The sequence below is a fragment of the Brassica oleracea genome, chromosome C1 (assembly GCF_000695525.1).
Source record: "Brassica oleracea var. oleracea cultivar TO1000 chromosome C1, BOL, whole genome shotgun sequence".
Taxonomy (NCBI): domain Eukaryota; kingdom Viridiplantae; phylum Streptophyta; class Magnoliopsida; order Brassicales; family Brassicaceae; genus Brassica; species Brassica oleracea.
The window spans coordinates 10,867,924-10,877,135 of record NC_027748.1 but is presented as its reverse complement, the minus strand read 5'-3'; positions in this window follow the sequence as shown (position 1 = coordinate 10,877,135).

Sequence of the window (9,212 nt, the reverse complement as noted above, 5' to 3'; positions counted from 1 at the left end):
CTCCCTCGAATTCCCTTCTAGCCACATATTCCCTTCTAGCCACATATTTCCCTCCTAGATTCGCCACTGGCTGGGCATAGGAACTTTACGGTTCTTTTGATCGTAAGAGATTCTCCTGCAGGAAGATCAAGAAATGGTGATCAATATTAAATTCTAACAAGAAACTAGATGCTGCCAATATACCCAAAAAAAAACTAATGGGGATGGAATTTAAAAAGGATAGACAGAACTGAGATACAAGCCACTAAACAAAGCTAGAGGTCATTTTATACAAAGATATATCATGCAATATGGCAAACGGTGCACAAATCATCAAACATAATGTGGTTTTTGCAAATAGATTTCTCCCTCCTCGAGTTAGAGTTTTCTTAAAACATCAATCAAGTCAAAGCTTAGATCAACATTAGATCATACTATTAGGGTTTGTAGTTTTTATGGTTTCGATTCTTATCAAACAATCAAATTCGATTATGGGTTCTCTTTAAGGTTTCGAATTACCTTAACCTCAAGTAGGGTTGAATGGACCACCGAGGAGAGAAGAACCGCGAGCTGAAGACGAACGGATTGCTTGCTGTCCTTGCTGGTATCGGGAACGCGAGCTGGACGTTGAGTTGATCGGATCGCAAGCTGATGTTGTCGCGAGCTGTCCTTCGGGAACACGAGCAGGCTGAGATCATCTTAGGTCAGGACGCGAACAGGTTGAAGCTTGGATTGGGAAGGTTCGCGATCGGTAAGGGTGTTCGCCGAGAAGATTAGGGTTCAAGCCGGCAAGGGTTTTAGGGTTTATCGATTTGGATTTTAGCTTAGGGTTTTAGATTCTATCGTGCTGATAACGTGTTGTGAAACTAGAGAATGAAATCTATGTTCCTGTATATTAATCATAACATATGGAGCCATTTATATATAGGGAATTACACCACATAGAATAATGGAAAGAGTACAAATAATAAACATAAGTAAATAAGGAAATAGTAGAAGCTGGCCGCCGGCTCTCTCTCTCTCTAGGCACATGGGCTGATACCAGACCGGGCCAAGTATAGACATCCATCATATGGTTTATAACAAAAAATGTATTATCAATCTACACGCTTGGGTTTCATGTAACAAGTGAGGCCAGGTGTGTGCTTGACCTCCGAATATCCAATATCTACTTTAGGTTTCAGAAAACTTCCCTTTTCAGTGAAGAAATGTTTTGGAGTTCTCTCCAAAAAGTCAGGCATAGTCGCCTATATGCATTCACATTGAAAATCACACCGCATATTGTCACATTTGTTTTTTTTTTTTTTGAAAAAAAATTCTAATTAATACTTAGTTGGGAGCAATAACTGTCTCCCCAACCAACAGCGGTTCAACTACATTCAAGGCACACTTTGCCAAAGTATCAGCTTCTACATTCTTCTCTCGAAGTAACCAAGCAAAAGAAACAGGCACAAGGCCAGACCCTAATAGTATGATCTAATGTTGATCTAAGCTTTGACTTGATTGATGTTTTAAGAAAACTCTAACTCGAGGAGGGAGAAATCTATTTGCAAAAACCACATTATGTTTGATGATTTGTGCACCGTTTGCCATATTGCATGATATATCTTTGTATAAAATGACCTCTAGCTTTGTTTAGTGGCTTGTATCTCAGTTCTGTCTATCCTTTTTAAATTCCATCCCCATTAGTTTTTTTTTGGGTATATTGGCAGCATCTAGTTTCTTGTTAGAATTTAATATTGATCACCATTTCTTGATCTTCCTGCAGGAGAATCTCTTACGATCAAAAGAACCGTAAAGTTCCTATGCCCAGCCAGTGGCGAATCTAGGAGGTGGGGACATAAAATAAATGAAAGGGAAATATATGGCTAGAAGGGAATTCAAACCGTGGTCTAGGGGAGGCAGGTAAAGGACTGAAATCATCTATGCTACGAAAAGCTTGTTGTTTCTTATGCAAATACATTTATTTCTAGATTTTTGTGGGGGCAACTGCCTCCTCCCTAGTCAACGTAGGTTTGCCACTGTGCCCAGCAGAAATAATCCCTCCATATATAGAAGTAGATCTCAGCCACTTGGACGTTGGACAAAAGCTAGTAACCGGAGACCTCAAGGTTCACCCAGCGCTAAAGCTAATAAAGTCCAAAGACGAACCAGTCGTTAAAATCGCCCGAGGACGTGTCAGCGACCAACAAAAGGACCAGGCAAAGAAGGACCAACCGAAGAAAGACCAAACAAAGAAATAAACCGGTGAGTAAGTCATATTAACCGGTGCAAACCAAACTTGTCTTTTGATTCGACATTGCATCTTTCCTTTTTTACATGTGAACTGAGTTTATTTACAGACATTTATAAATAAAAATTTATTGTTTCAGCTTCGAACATGTTCGTACGTGTTTCTTGTCCTCGTACAATCAAAACTAGGCTTTGATGAATTGTTCATCATCATCATGGTCACGACACAATCTGTCTTAAGCTGAACAGACTTCTTGAAAATCTTGATCATCTTCACTTTACCGTTAACTGCAACTCTGTTTCTCAACACCACACTTCCGTTAAAATCCTCCATTAAACCTGGGACAGATGCTAGTAGCTTTCTCGTATCAATCTCCGCCGTCAGATTCATCTCCACCGTCCGTTTCGCTGGAATAGTTTCGCTTCTTCTAGTACTCTCCCCAACCACCACCACCAGTTCATCGTGGTAAAACAAAACCGTAACGTCTTTAACTTTAAACACGGCAGGGTTAGGATTATGTAATGAGATCTCCACTGCGAGGGTAGCGTTTTGAGTCGTGTTGACTTTACCGTTGACGATTTCCAACGGTTGGATGATGGATATGGAAGTTACAGTGAGCTTTGGGCTGTGGAGGTGGAAGACCGTGAGGGAGAGGACGATGAAAGTGACTGCGATGAGTATGGTTAGAGATGCGATGAAGCCACAACATAAGATTAGTTTGGTCCGTTGGTGGTGGTGGTGGACGTGTTGTTTGGTTTGGTCTTGGTACTTGTTGGATTTCCCTCCTTAAGCCCAAAACTTATCAAATCATAATCAAGCCTTAGTCCAAGAAGAAGAAACATCTAGAGAAAAGTGGAGAAGTATAGAAGAAGAATTGTGTAGAAGAAGAGAGAAAGTTATGGAGTTAGATATTTTGAAATAAATAATAATTTAGAGAAATCTAGAACTTGTTGGAGTGTGCTCCTTCACTTGTATAAATAGGGGTGCTTAGCACCATTTGTAATCATCCAAGAATCAAGAAAAACAAAGAGAGAAAATATTTGTAAGAGAGAGTTTCCAAAAACAAAATCTTTGTAGTAAACCCTTTCCTAAATATTAAGAGTCTTCTTCTTAAATTTTCTAGTTGTCTAATACCATCTTCATCTCATCGATATTGGATAATTTTCCCAACAGCTGGTATCAGAGCAAGGTTACCGTTATCTTTGAAGAAGTGAAGATGGAGGCCACCGTTACCTTTGAAGGTGACATGTTCAAGCTCACGACGGACAACTTCTCTTATTGGAAACCGATGATGGAAGATCACCTTTATTGTAAGGATTTGCATGAGCCCATCATCATGAAGGATAAGCCGGAAGGAAAGGATGATAAAGCATGGGAGATTCTTAATAGAAAGGCGGTTGCCGTAATCCGTAAGTATGTCGACCGATCTCTTTTTGAACATGTCTCTACCTACACAAATGCTTTTGAATTATGGACAAAACTTGAATCCATGATTCAAAAGAAAACACCTCGAAACAAAGCTCTTCTTGTTCGACGGTTGGTAAAGTTGGAGTACAAGGATGGCCAGAGCATGATGGAGCACTTGAACAATTTCAAGGGGATTGTAAATCAGCTTAACAAAGTTGATATGAAGGTTGAAGACGAAATGCAAGCCCTTTTACTCCTCAGTTCACTGCCGGAGAGTTGGGACACACTAGTTGTCACTCTAAGCAATTCAGCACCGGAGGGAAAGCTTACCATGGACACCGTCACTGATAGCCTTCTAAACGAAGAAGTTCGCAGGAAGGAACGAGGTTCGAGTTCATATTCAGAAGCTAACATTGTTGATAGACGAGGTAGAGAAGAGACTCGTGGTCAAAACCGAAGCAGAGGACGAGACCAATCTCGAGGAAGATCCAAGTCACGTCCGAGAGTTACTTGCTATTACTGTGGCAAACAGGGTCACATGAAGTCGGAATGTCGGTTTTTCAAGAAAGACAAACAAGCTGGTAATATCAAACCAGACCGGTTCAATCCTACAAAGAAGCATGAAGAAAAGACTACCACCATTGTGGAAGACCAGAGCGAAGAATTATATCTCGTTGGAGAATGTAATCTTAGCTCTGATGATAGCTCATGGATCGTTGATTCTGGTGCTTCTTTTCACGTCACCCCTCATGGAAGCTTCTTCACAACCTATCAAAGTGGTGACTTTGGTAATGTTCAAATGGGAAATCAAGGAAGAAGCAAGATCATTGGAAAGGGGGATGTTATTCTTACATCAAACACTGGATGTAAGATAGTTCTCAAGGATGTGAGACATGTTCCCGACATGCGACTCAATCTCATATCAACCGGAAAGCTCGATGATGTCGGCTTGGACAGTCATTTTGGTGGTGGCAAATGGAAGTTAACCAAAGGAAGTTTGATCATGGCTCGAGGAAGAAAAGAAGGCTCTTTATATGTAACACAAGCCAAGCTTTGCAAGGAAGAAGTAAACGTTGCAAGTGATGACATCGATATATGGCACCGAAGACTCGGGCATATGAGTGAGAAAGGTTTAAGTATACTTTCTAGCAAGAAACTTCTTCCTGATATGAAAGGTATTTCTCTCTCACCATGTCATGATTGCTTAACCAGAAAAAACATAGGGTCGCTTTCCGAAGATCATCTACGCCTATGAGAAGAAAGCATATTCTTGATCTTGTGCATACTGACGTATGCTCCATGTCCGAGAAATCCAATGGAGGGGCATCATATTTCGTCACCTTTATTGATGACCATTCAAGGAAGGTATGGGTATACCTTTTGAAGTCAAAAGATCAAGTTCTTGATGCTTTCAAGGAGTTTGTAGCCCAAGCAGAGCGAAGTACGGGTCAAAAACTCAAGTGTGTTCGATCTGACAATGGTGGAGAGTACCGAGGTCCCTTTGAAGCGTTTTGCAAAGCTCATGGAATCAGGATGGAGAAGACACCACCAAAGACGCCACAACTGAACGGGCTAGCTGAAAGAATGAATCGAACGATCACAGAAAGAGTTCGGTGCATGCTCTCTCACGCTAAACTACCCAAACCATTTTGGGGAGAAGCCATAAAGACTGCAGTGGACGTCATAAATCTTACACCATCAGTCCCTTTGGAAGGCGATGTCCCGGAGGAAGTTTGGTCGGGTAAGAAGGTCTCTTACAACCATTTGAAGGTGTTCGGTTGCAGAACGTTTGTCCATATACCTAAGGATGAACGAGCCAAGCTAGACTCTAAGACTAAAGAGTGCATTTATCTTGGATCACCAAAAGACGAATTCGGCTATCGGCTTTGGGATCCGGTTAACAGAAAAGTTATCCGGAGCAGAGATGTTGTTTTCTTCGAAGATCAAACAATCGAAGACATCAACAAATCAAAGAAACCAAAGCTAAGGGTTGTAAGGAATGAAGATTCTCATAAGCCTCAAGATCATGAACAAGTGATTGGAGATGAGGGTGAAGGGGATCCTATCATGGATCAGAATGGTGATGAAGGTGAAGAAGAAGTTCAAGTGGAGCCAGAGGAAGAACATGAGCCAAGAAGGTCTGGAAGAGAGACAAGACCATCTGTAAGATATTATCGAGATGAGTACGTTAATCTTACAGATGAGGGGGAGCCTCAAAGCTATGAGGAGGCCATAGGAGACACCCATAAAGATAAGTGGGTTGAAGCTATGCAAGATGAAATGCAATCCTTGCATGATAATCACACTTATGAGCTGATGAAGCTACCAAAAGGAAAGAGAGCCTTGAAGAACAAGTGGGTGTATAGGTTGAAGTATGAAGATAGAAGCTCAAATCCAAGATACAAAGCTCGATTGGTTGTGAAAGGATTCAACCAAAAGAAAGGCATAGATTTTGAAGAAATATTCTCTCCAGTGGTGAAGATGTCCTCTATCCGAGTGGTTCTTGGTCTAGCAGCAGTTCTAGACTTGGAGATTGAACAACTCGATGTCAAGACGGCCTTTCTACATGGTGAACTCGAGGAGGAGATCTATATGGAGCAACCTGAAGGATTCAAGGTTCCAGGAAAAGAAGACTTGGTGTGCCGATTAAAGAAGAGTCTTTACGGTCTCAAGCAAGCCCCAAGACAATGGTATAAGAAGTTTGACTCCTTCATGGTGGATCACAACTTCAAGAAAACCAAGAACGATCATTGCGTTTTTATAAAGAGGTACGAAAGCGGCGACTTTCTCATATTATTACTCTATGTTGACGATATGTTGATTGTGGGCCAAGATCGCAACAAAATAGCCGCATTGAAGAATGACCTAGGAGAGTCCTTTGCAATGAAAGATTTGGGGCAAGCGAGACAGATTCTTGGAATGAAAATCACTCGGGATAGACCAAAGAAGCTTTTGTGGTTATCCCAAGAACGATATGTTGAAAGGGTGTTGGAGAGATTCAACATGAATAAGGCAAAGCCAGTGAACACTCCACTTGGTGGACATTTCAAGTTATGTTCGGAGCAAAGTCCAACAAGTGAGAAAGAGAAAGAAGAAATGAAGACTACCCCATATGCATCAGCAGTAGGCAGTCTCATGTATGCTATGGTGTGCACCAGACCGGACATTGCCTATGCAGTAGGAGTTGTGAGTCGCTTTCTAGCGAATCCAGGAAAGGAGCATTGGAAAGCAGTTAAGTGGATCCTACGCTATCTACGAGGCACAACGAAGAAGTGTCTATGTTTTGGCAATGGAAAATTGGAGCTGAACGGTTACACCGATGCAGATTGGGCTGGTGATAAAGATTCAAGGAAATCAACATCAGGATTTGTGACTACCTTTGCAGGGGGAGCTGTTTCCTGGCAATCGAAATTACAAAAGTGTGTTGCCTTATCCACAACGGAAGCGGAGTACATCGCAGCAACGGAAGCATGCAAGGAGATGCTATGGATGAAGAACTTCTTGCTTGAGTTGAGAGTAAAGCAAGACAAGTACAACATGCTATGTGACAACCAAAGTGCTATTCACCTAGCAAAGAATCCAACATTTCACTCTCGCTCGAAGCACATCGACATTCGGCATCATTGGATACGAGAAGTTCTTGAAGAGAAGCTCATACATCTCACAAAGGTACACACCGACGAAAATTGGTCAGACTTTATGACCAAAGTATTACCGATCAAGAAGTTTGAAGATTGCTGCAAAGGCACTGGGATGGCAACGGTTTCGGGCTAAATCGGGAAGGGGGAGATTTGTTGGATTTCCCTCCTTAAGCCCAAAACTTATCAAATCATAATCAAGCCTTAGTCCAAGAAGAAGAAACATCTAGAGAAAAGTGGAGAAGTATAGAAGAAGAATTGTGTAGAAGAAGAGAGAAAGTTATGGAGTTAGATATTTTGAAATAAATAATAATTTAGAGAAATCTAGAACTTGTTGGAGTGTGCTCCTTCACTTGTATAAATAGGGGTGCTTAGCACCATTTGTAATCATCCAAGAATCAAAAAAAACAAAGAGAGAAAATATTTGTAAGAGAGAGTTTCCAAAAACAAAATCTTTGTAGTAAACCCTTTCCTAAATATTAAGAGTCTTCTTCTTAAATCTTTTAGTTGTCTAATCCCATCTTCATCTCATCGATATTGGATAATTTTCCCAACAGTACTGATCTTCTTCGGGTTGGTCGCTACGTGGAGTTAGATAAAGTGGGGCTAAAGGCTTAGCTGGATCCTCCCCGTTAGACTCAGCCATGCCTAGCTCACAGTTTCTGTCTTGAATTGAAGGTTTAGAATTAACAATACAGTTATATAATATTATTCGATTTGTAATGGAGATGTAAATTTCTGAAACGCGGTTGGAAGGAAAATAGAAAAGCTTGACTCTTGACTTGTAAAACGAAGTGCAAGTGGGATGAGTTGATTTTTATGATGTGAAAGCTTCTAATCTTGGATGTAGATTGGTCCCATTGGTGTGTTATTTTAGCTTAAGTATAAAATTAATTATAGCTTGTCCTAAGTTGCAATGGACTCATGTAAAGATCGTCCTCAAGACCCGTTTGGTGTTTGGCTATTGACTTGGAAAACGAGAAGAAAGTGGAAAGAGTTGATTTTAGTGCGTGAAGCTTCTAACTTCTTGGCTTTGATGATTACGTAGCAGAATGAAAAGTGTGATTTTCAATTGTTTCCTTTTTCTCTTCATGAAAAGTAAAACTGATTTTGACATGAGGTTATACCTTTCTAGATCGAAAAATGAAGGTAAAATTGATCTTCCTCATGAGTTTATTAAAAAAGATTAATAACAACCATAATTCAACTTAAATTTTGTTGTCAACTTTAGATCCTTTTTTTCTGGACATGTTCAGAGATATATATATCTCTTTCTGTAACTTTTCGTTCTTCACCTTGTAAGATACGACAAACGACATAAGAATTAATCCCATGTTCTCAACGATTGCCGGTTGGTGTTTAGGGTTTGATGTTGGTTATAGTTATGGATAGGTCGGACTGGCCCTAAATATCTTAACCTTATTTAACATTGCTAGATATTGATGTACTTTACAACGTTTTTCTCTTTCAAACAAAACAAAGTTAGAGTTTGATCTGCACTTATGCGCAAATATTTTTTTATATTTTATATACATTGATATTAGTTTAAGCATTTAGTAGGTGATATATATTTTAAACATTTACCATATTATTAAATATTTATATAATTTTTTAGAAAACAATAATTAAATAGAAGTTTACATGCTGTATAGGTTAATGTTGCAGGCTGGAAATCAGGGATGGCAAGATGGTTGATGGAAGCTTGGATGGTTCGACCAAAAGTATGATCGAGTGGGCGATATGAATGATGAAGGTTGTAAATCTGAAACCAATGCAAAAAAATGAGATGCGGTTTATGATATGAATAAAATGAACAAATAAAAGAGATAGAAATGATAGATATGGCGGAATCAAGCTGCTGGATGTGTATCACTCTCAGCTTGATCAAATGATGGATTGAAGTGGATTTGCGGATGAATGTTTGATTGAATCTCTCAATCTGATGGATGATGGAA